Source organism: Bos grunniens, chromosome X (assembly GCF_055505025.1).
Source record: "Bos grunniens cultivar Pamir isolate PY7600 chromosome X, Bosgru_T2T1.0, whole genome shotgun sequence".
Taxonomy (NCBI): domain Eukaryota; kingdom Metazoa; phylum Chordata; class Mammalia; order Artiodactyla; family Bovidae; genus Bos; species Bos grunniens.
This window is the reverse complement of record NC_141194.1, coordinates 89,760,629-89,769,038: the sequence shown is the minus strand read 5'-3', so window position 1 is coordinate 89,769,038 and position 8,410 is coordinate 89,760,629. Positions and strand designations below refer to the sequence as shown.

The 8,410-nt window shown below is 40.0% G+C and overlaps 1 non-coding gene across 1 annotated transcript; it reads left to right on the top strand.

Moving 5' to 3' along the window:
* The first annotated feature begins 3,141 nt into the window (after nucleotides 1-3,141).
* Nucleotides 3,142-3,213, top strand: TRNAE-UUC (transfer RNA glutamic acid (anticodon UUC)). The gene has a single exon. It is a non-coding gene; the product is annotated as a tRNA-Glu (tRNA).
* The last annotated feature ends 5,197 nt before the right edge of the window (nucleotides 3,214-8,410 follow it).

Genomic DNA, 8,410 nt, shown 5'->3' with positions numbered 1-8,410 from the left:
GTGTGAAGTCAAGTGGGCATTCGGAAGCATCACTACGAGCAAAGCTAGTGGAGGTGATGGGATTCCACCTGAGCTGTTCAAATCCTAAAAGATGATGCTGTGAAAGTGCTGCACTAAATATGCCAGCAAATTTGCAAAACTCAGCAGTTGTCACAGGACTGGAAAAGGTCAGTTTTCATTCCAATCGGAAAGAAGGGCAATGTAAAAGAATGTTCAAACTACCCCACAAATGCACTCATTTCACTTGCTAACAAGGTAACACTCAAAATCCATCAAGCTAGGCTGCAACAGTATGTGAACTGAGAACTTCCAGATGTTCAAGCTGGATTTAGAAAAGGCAGAGAGGAACCAGAGATCAAATTGCCAACATCAATTGGATCAGAGAAAAACCAAGGGAATTCCAAAAAAACATCTATTTCTGCTTCATTGACTGTGCTAAAGCCTTCATTGTGTGGATCACAACAAACTGTGGAAAATTCTTAAAGTGATGGGAATACCAGACCACCTTACCTACCTCCTGTGAAATCCGTTTGTAGGTGAAGAAGCAACAGTTAGAACCAGACATGGAACAATGTCCTGGTTCCAAACTGGGAAAGGAGTATGACAAGCCTGTATATTGTCACCCTGCTTATTAACTTATATGCAGAGTACATCATGCAAAATGCCAGGCTGGATGGAACACAAGCTAGAATCAAGACTGCCAGGAGAAATAACAACCTCAGATATGCAGATGATACCACTGTTATGGCAGAAAGCATAGAGAAACTAAAGAGCCTCTTGATGAAGATGAAGGAAGAGAGTGAAAAGCTGGCTTAAAGCTCAGCATTCAAAAAACTAAGATCGTGGCATCCAGTCCCAGATTTCTTGGCAGATAGATGTGGAAACAGTGCAAACAGTGACAGACTTTATTTTCTTGGGCTCCAAAATCACTGCAGATAGTGACTGCAGCCATGAAATTAAAAGATGCTTGCTCCTTGTAAGAAAGTGAAAGTGAAAGTCACTCAGTCATGTCTGACTTTTTGAGACCCCCATGGGGTATACAGTCCATGGAATTCTCCAGGTCAGAATACTTGAGTGGGTAACCTTTCCCTTCTCCAGGGGATCTTCCCAACCCAGGGATCGAACCCAGGTCTCCCATATTAGCTATGACAAATCTAGACAGCACATTAAAAATTGGAGACGTTACTTTGCCAACAAAGTTCCATATAGTCAAAGCTATGTTTTTTCCAGTAGTCATGTACGGATGTGAGAGTTGGACCATAAAGAAGGTTGAGCACTGAAGAACTGATTCTTTCCAACTGTGGTGTTGGAGAAGACTCTTGAGAATCTGTTGGACTGCCAGGAGATCAAACCAGTCAATCCTTAAGAAAAGTGAAGTCGCTCAGTCGTGTCCGACTCTTTGCGACCCCATGGACTGTAGCCTATCAGGCTCCTCTGTCCATGGGATTTTCCAGGCAATAGTACTGGTGTGGATTGCCATTTCCTTCTCCAGGGCATCTTCCCGACCCAGGGATCAAACCCGGGTCTCCTGCATTGTAGACAGGCGCTTTACAGTCTGAGCCACCAAGGAAATCAACTCTAAATATTCATTGGAAGGACTGATGCTCAAGCTCAAGCTCCAATAATTTGGCCACCTGAGGCAAAGAGTCGACTCACTGGAAAAGAACCTGTGCTGGGAAAGACTGAAGGCAGGAGGAGAAGGGAAGGGCAGAGGATGAGATGGTTGGATGGCATCACCGACTCAATGGACATGAGTGTGAGCAAACTCCAGGAGATGGTGAAGGACAGGGAAACCTGGAGTGCTGCAGTCTATGGGGTCGCAAAGAGTCGGACAGGACTGAATGACCAAACAACAACAAAGACAGAAGAAAATCTTCATAACTTCCAGGAGAAAATATAGGAGAATATCTGTGATATACAGGTTTTGGCAATGAGTTTTCAGGTATGACACCACAAGAAAATATGTATCAGTATGACATTAATTAAAAAATGATAAATTGAACTGTATCAAAATGAAAACTTTTGGTCTATGAAAGACACTGTTAAGAGAGTAAAAAGGCAAGCCATACTGTGTGAAAGTATTTGCAGATCACATGTCTTATAGAATACTTATATTCTGAATATTTTAAGAACTCTCAAAACTCAGCAAAAGAAAAAAATTCAATTAAAAATTGTCAATATAACCGGACTTCTCTGGTGTTTCAGTTGTTGAAAATTCACCTGCCAGTGCAGGGGAGATGGGTTTGATCCCTGGTCCGGGAAGATTTTACATGCCAAGGGGTAACTAAGCCCACTCACCACAATTATTGAGCACACATTCTGTGACTACTGAAGTCTGAGTGCCCTAGAGCCCAGGCTCTGCAGCAAGAAGCCACAGCACTGAGAAGCCCATGCACCACAACCAGAGAGTAGCCCTTGCTCGCTACAACTAGGGAAAGCCTGTGTGCAGCAACCAGGACCCAGCACAGCCAAAAATAGACAAGTAAATAAACATACAATTTTCTAAAATTGTCAAAATGCCTGAAGAGACTTAACTGAAGGAGATATCCAAATGGAAAAAAACATAAATGAAAAAATGCTCAATATTGAGAGTCATTAAGGAAATCCATATTAAAACCACAATGAGATACTAGTGCATACTTATTAGGATGGATAAAATTTTATAACCCTCCACAATTGCATATGGTGGTGAGAATGTGAAAGAAGAACTCTCATGCATTGCTTCTGGGGATGCAAAATGATACCGCTATGTTGTAAAACAAATTGGCAGTTTAATGTAAAGTTGAATATATATTTACCATATGACTCAGTGAATTTCAAACTCATATTCACACAAAAACCTGCAAATGAATAATCATAGTAGCATTATTCATAGTCTCCAAAATCTGGGAATAATCCAGATGTTCTTCAACAGTTGAATATATAAATAAATATTGGCACATCTATAAAATGGAATACTACTCAGCAGTAAAAAGAAATACACTTTTGTTTCATGCAACAACATGTAATCATGCAAAATTTAAGTGCATTATACTGGCTGAATAAAGTCAGATACTAAAGGCTACCTATTGTGTAATTACATTTATATGATGTACTAAAAAAGTTAAAATTATGGAATTAAAATCAAATTAGTGAGGGAATTCCCTGATGGTCCAGTGGTTAGGACTCAGCACTTTCACTGCTGTGACCTGGGTTCAATCCCTGGTTGGGGAACTAAGGTGCCACAAGCCGTGTGGCCAAAAAAAAAAAAAAAAAAATCAGATCAGTGGGTCACAGGGATTGGGGGTAATGGATGTGTTTGATAGCAAACAGGCTGCAAAAAGGAATTCTTAGGGTGGTAGAACTCTTCTATATGTTATTATGGCGATTAACACGCATATGCAAACCCATAAAACCATACACCACAGAGTGACTTTTACCTATGTTAGTACTTCTAAACTGGGAGTGATTTTGCCCATAAGGGGATATTTAGGAGTACCTGCAGACATTTTTTGTTCTCACACTGGGGAACTTGGTGCTACTGGCACCCTAGTAGGAGACTAGGAATATTGATAAACATCCAACAACTCACAAGACAACCATCCAAACAAAAGATGATCCAGCCCAAAATGTCAACAGTACCAAAGTTGAGAAAGCCTTCTACATGGAAATTTTAAAAGTCAACTAGAATGTCAGGAGAATACAGGAAAGAGTACAGATACATCTAACTGAATTATACATGTCTTAGTCTATTTGGGCTGCTATAATAAAACACCACAGGCTGGGTAGCTTATAAACAACAGAAATTTATTTCTCACATTTCTGGAGGTTGGAAGTCAAAGATGAAGGTGCCAGCATGGTCGAATTCTAATGAAATTGTTTTCTGGGTTGTAGGTTGCCAATCTCACTGTGTCCTCACATGGTGGAAAGGATTAGGGAGCTTTCTGGGGTCTCTTTTATAAAGACGCTAATTCCATCCATGAAAAGTCTGCCTTCATGACTGAGTATCTCCTAATACAATCACATTTCACATTAACATTTCAACAAATTAACTTTTGGGAGACACAAACATTCAGACCATAGCAAAATGTATGAAATCACTTCCTTGAAGTGGATAGGGAATAATGGAGACGACCTAAGTAACTTCAAGAAATGACGTTTGACGGGGTGGTAGTAGTGTTTAGTCACTAAGTCATGTCTGACTCTTTTGCAGCCCCATGGACTGTACCCTGCCAGGCTCCTCTGTCCATGGGATTTCCCAGGCTAGAATACTGGAGAGAGTTGCCATTTTCTTCTCCACCGGATTGTCCCAACCCAGCGATTGAACCCACGTGTCCTGCATTATTAGCAGGCGAATTCTTTACCATTGAGCCACCAGGGAAACCCTTTGGGTACTGCAAAGCAAAAGCCAAAATTAACTGTACTCTAGTTGGTATATCTGTTTCAGAGTGTAGTATAGCAGTTCATTACATGTATAGCCATACATTGCATGTGTAAACCGGAGAAGGCAATGGCACCCCACTTCAGTACTTTTGCCTAGAAAATCCCATGGACAGAGGAGCCTGGTGGGCTGCAGTCCATGGCGTCGCTAGAGTCGGACACGACTGAGCGACTTCACTTTCACTTTTCACTTTCATGCGTTGGAGAAGGCAATGGCAACCCACTCCAGTGTTCTTGCCTGGAAAATCCCAGGGACCGGGGAGCCTGATAGGCTGCCGTCTATGGGGTCGCACAGAGTCGGACACGACTGAAGCGACTTAGCAGCAGCAGAAGGTTAAACAAAGAAGTTTATATTATATGTTGTAGATAGTGGAAGCCAAGTTTCCAACGTCAGAGAAAAAAGTTGCAAAAAGGAAAAGATTTAGTGTCAGAGACATCAATATGAACTCCTGTGTGTGTGTGTGTGTGTGTGTGCACAGTTAGTTCTGTCCACTGAGAGGGCCTAGACACAATGCCGCACCATTAGCAATGAACACACACAGGGCACAGATCTTGGTTTCTAAATACCATTTTCTAATAAAAGGAACCATGACTCCTTAAAGAAATAGTTGATCCTAGGATCAGGGCAGGGGAAGTACAAGATGAACCTGGAATGTCTTGTAGTACTAGAAAGTAAAGAAGTGTTTTGTAAAGAATATGCAAATGTATTTGTTTTCCTTTGCTGTGTAACAAATAACCACAAAAGTAGTGGCTTGAAACAGAAATCCAGGCGGGCTCAACTGGATTCCTTGCTTAAGGTCTCAGAATGCTGAAGTCAGGGTGGCAGTAAGCTTGGACTCCTATCTGAAGGTTCTGAGGAAGAACCTGCTGCTGGACTCATTCAGGTTGTTGGCTGAATTCAATCCATGCAGTTAGAGGACTGTGGTCCCTGTTTCCTTCCTGGCTGTTGACTGAGGGTTGTTTTTGGTTTTTTTTCCCAGCTTCTAGAGACTCCTTATATTTCTTGGCTCTTGGTCACCTCCATTTTACAAACCCAGCAATGACAAATTGAATCAATCTCTTGCTTTGAACGTCCTCGACATCCTCTCCTTTCTTTTCTGCCTTCCTCTTCTGCCACCAGCTAGAGAAGGGTCTATGCTTTAACAACTCATGTGATTTTACTCAGCAGATCAGGATAATCCAGGATCATCTCCCACTCTTAAAGTCAACCGATTGAGTGTTAAATTATATCTGAAAAAAATCTCCTTACAGCAATACCAAGATTAGTATTTTATTGAAGGACAGGAATCTTGAGGGGAATATCTTTAAAATTCTGCCTAACACATTGGACATGTCAAAGGGACATGAGCCAATACCAAAGAGCTTCTAAAGGACAAAACTGGATCAATTTGAGAAAATCAGATGCTATTTGATTATATCACAAAGAATAAAACATCGAGGTAGCTCAGTGGTAAGGAATCTGACTGCAATGCCGGAGACGTGTATTCAATCCCTGGGTCAGGAAGATTCCCTGGAGAAGGAAATGGCAACTCACTCCAGTATTCTTGCTTGGGAAATCCCATGGACAGAGGAGCCTGGCAGGCTACAGTCCATGGGCTCACAAAAGAGCCGGACATGTCTTAGCAACTAAACAACAATAGCAATACTGATATAAGTTAATGATTAAATAAATAAGGTAGGACTTACTTACAGAGTAATTCCAAGTAATAAATGTAGGTGATATGAAGGACATAGAAAATCACCATTAGAACACCAAAGTAGTAATTTGATGCAGGTAAGACCCACTGATGAATGTTAAACCTAATGGGCAAAACTTTAAGGAAAATCAAGATATTTGCATAGCTTCAAAGTATCTCACCTCCAAATTTTAATTAATAATTGTGTTTATTTTTATACTCACAAATTCTTTGGTACTTCTTCCTCCAAGAGGTGAAGCTTAATCCACCTCCCCATTCTATTGACTATGAGCTGGACTAGATGACTGATTTCTAAGAAATAGAGTATGGAAATGGAGAAATAGAAATTTACAGAGGAAAAACTTAGCTAAGGGATCAAAGTAAACACCACCACCAATAAGTCATGTTGATATCATATAATTTATATGAATGATAAAAAGAGCTATCAACACTGTGGTCTTATTCCCCAAATCTCATAGTAATCCCAGTTATCATGAGAAAACATCAGACAAGTCCAAATTGAAGGCCATCTACAAAACAGCTGATAAGGACTCTTCAAAAAGTGTTAAGGTTATTAAAAACATAAAATAATAAGGAACTGTCAAAGAATGTAGGAGAATGAGGAGACATGATGACTAAATACAATCAGTATCCTGGATTGAACCTTGGGGAGGAAAAAGGACTTTGGGGAAAACTTGTTAACATTTGTATAATGTGTCTAGCTTAGTTAATAGTACTGAACTAATGTTAATTTCTTAATTTTAATAGGTGACATATGTTAACTTAGGGGAATCTAGATGAAAGGTATACAGGAACGCTCCTTACTACCTTTGCAACTCTTCTGTAGATGTAAAAGTATTCCAAAGTAGAAAGTTAAGAAAGGATTATTAGTTTACTTGGGCTTTCCTTGTAGTTCAGCTGGTAAAGAATCTGCCTACAATGTGGGAAACCTGGGCTCAATCCCTGGGTTGGGAAGATACCCTGGAGAAGGGAAAAGCTACTCACTCCAGTATTCTGGTCTGGAGAATTCCATGGACTGTATACCCCATGGGGTTGCAAAGAGTCGGACATGACTGAGCGACTTTCACTTAATTCTTGTGAGATTTCACAAAGAAAGGAAGACAAAAAACCTTGTAGTCAATTTGCAAAATTTAATCAGAAGTCTCCCCTAAGTTTTTGATTTGCTATATACTACAAATCATACCTCATACCTCGAGGCAGACCTCATTTTATTGTGCTTTGCTTTCTTGTGATTTTTACAAATAGAAAGTTTGTGGCAATCCTGCCTTGAGCAAAATGTCTATTGGTGACATTTTTGAAAGAGCATTTGCTCACTTTGTGTTTCTGTGTTACATCTTGGTAATTTTGCAATATTTCAAATTTTTATTGTTACTATATTTGTTTCAGTGATTCATGATTGATGATCTTTGATGTTTCTATTGTAATTGTTTTGGTATTTTTTATCAATAAGGTATTTTTATATTCAGATATGTATTTTTTAGATACAATGCACACTTAATAGACTGCAGTATAATATAAACATAATATTGTGACTTGCTTTATTGTGATATTCACTTTATTGCTATTCTGGAACTGAACTTGCAATATCTCTGAGGTATGCTTGTAATGCTATTATAAACACTTTTGTACAGGTTTTGCGAACACGTTTTCAATTCTCTTGAGTATATACCTACAAGTGGAATTGCTAGGTCGAATGGTAGCTCTACATAGAACTTTTAGGAGGACGGTCACAATGCTTTCCACAGCAAGTGCATGATTACACTTTTCCACCGGCAATGTTTGAAGGTTATAGTTCTCCACATCCTTGCCAACACTTGGTACTGCTTTTTTTGTTTAAGGTGTCAGCAGGGCTGCATTCGTTACTGAGACTCCAGAGAAGAATACATTTCTCTGCTTTTTGAGCCCCTCAAGCCTGCCCACATTCCTTGGCTCAGAGCCCCTGTGTTCTATCTTTAAAGCTAACACCACCAAACTGAGTCGTGCTCATGTTACCACTTCTCTGTTTCTACTGTCTGCTTTTTTTTTTTTTTTTTGGATACTAGCCTTGCTAGGGGATGTGAAGTGCTGGAGGGGCACATCCCCAGTGGCTCTGCTCTTCTCTAACCTTTCTGCAGAAATTGGTCCTCCTGACTGATTTACTTCTGGACCAAATTCTGCCATTCACTTGGAAACATTTGGCCTAATGGCATCCTTTTCGGATCTCTATCAGAAAGGATCTCAATAGGTTATTTCCATGAAGCTATACTTGACAAGCTGTGATGAATGTAGGAAACTTCCAAAAATGAAAATGAGAT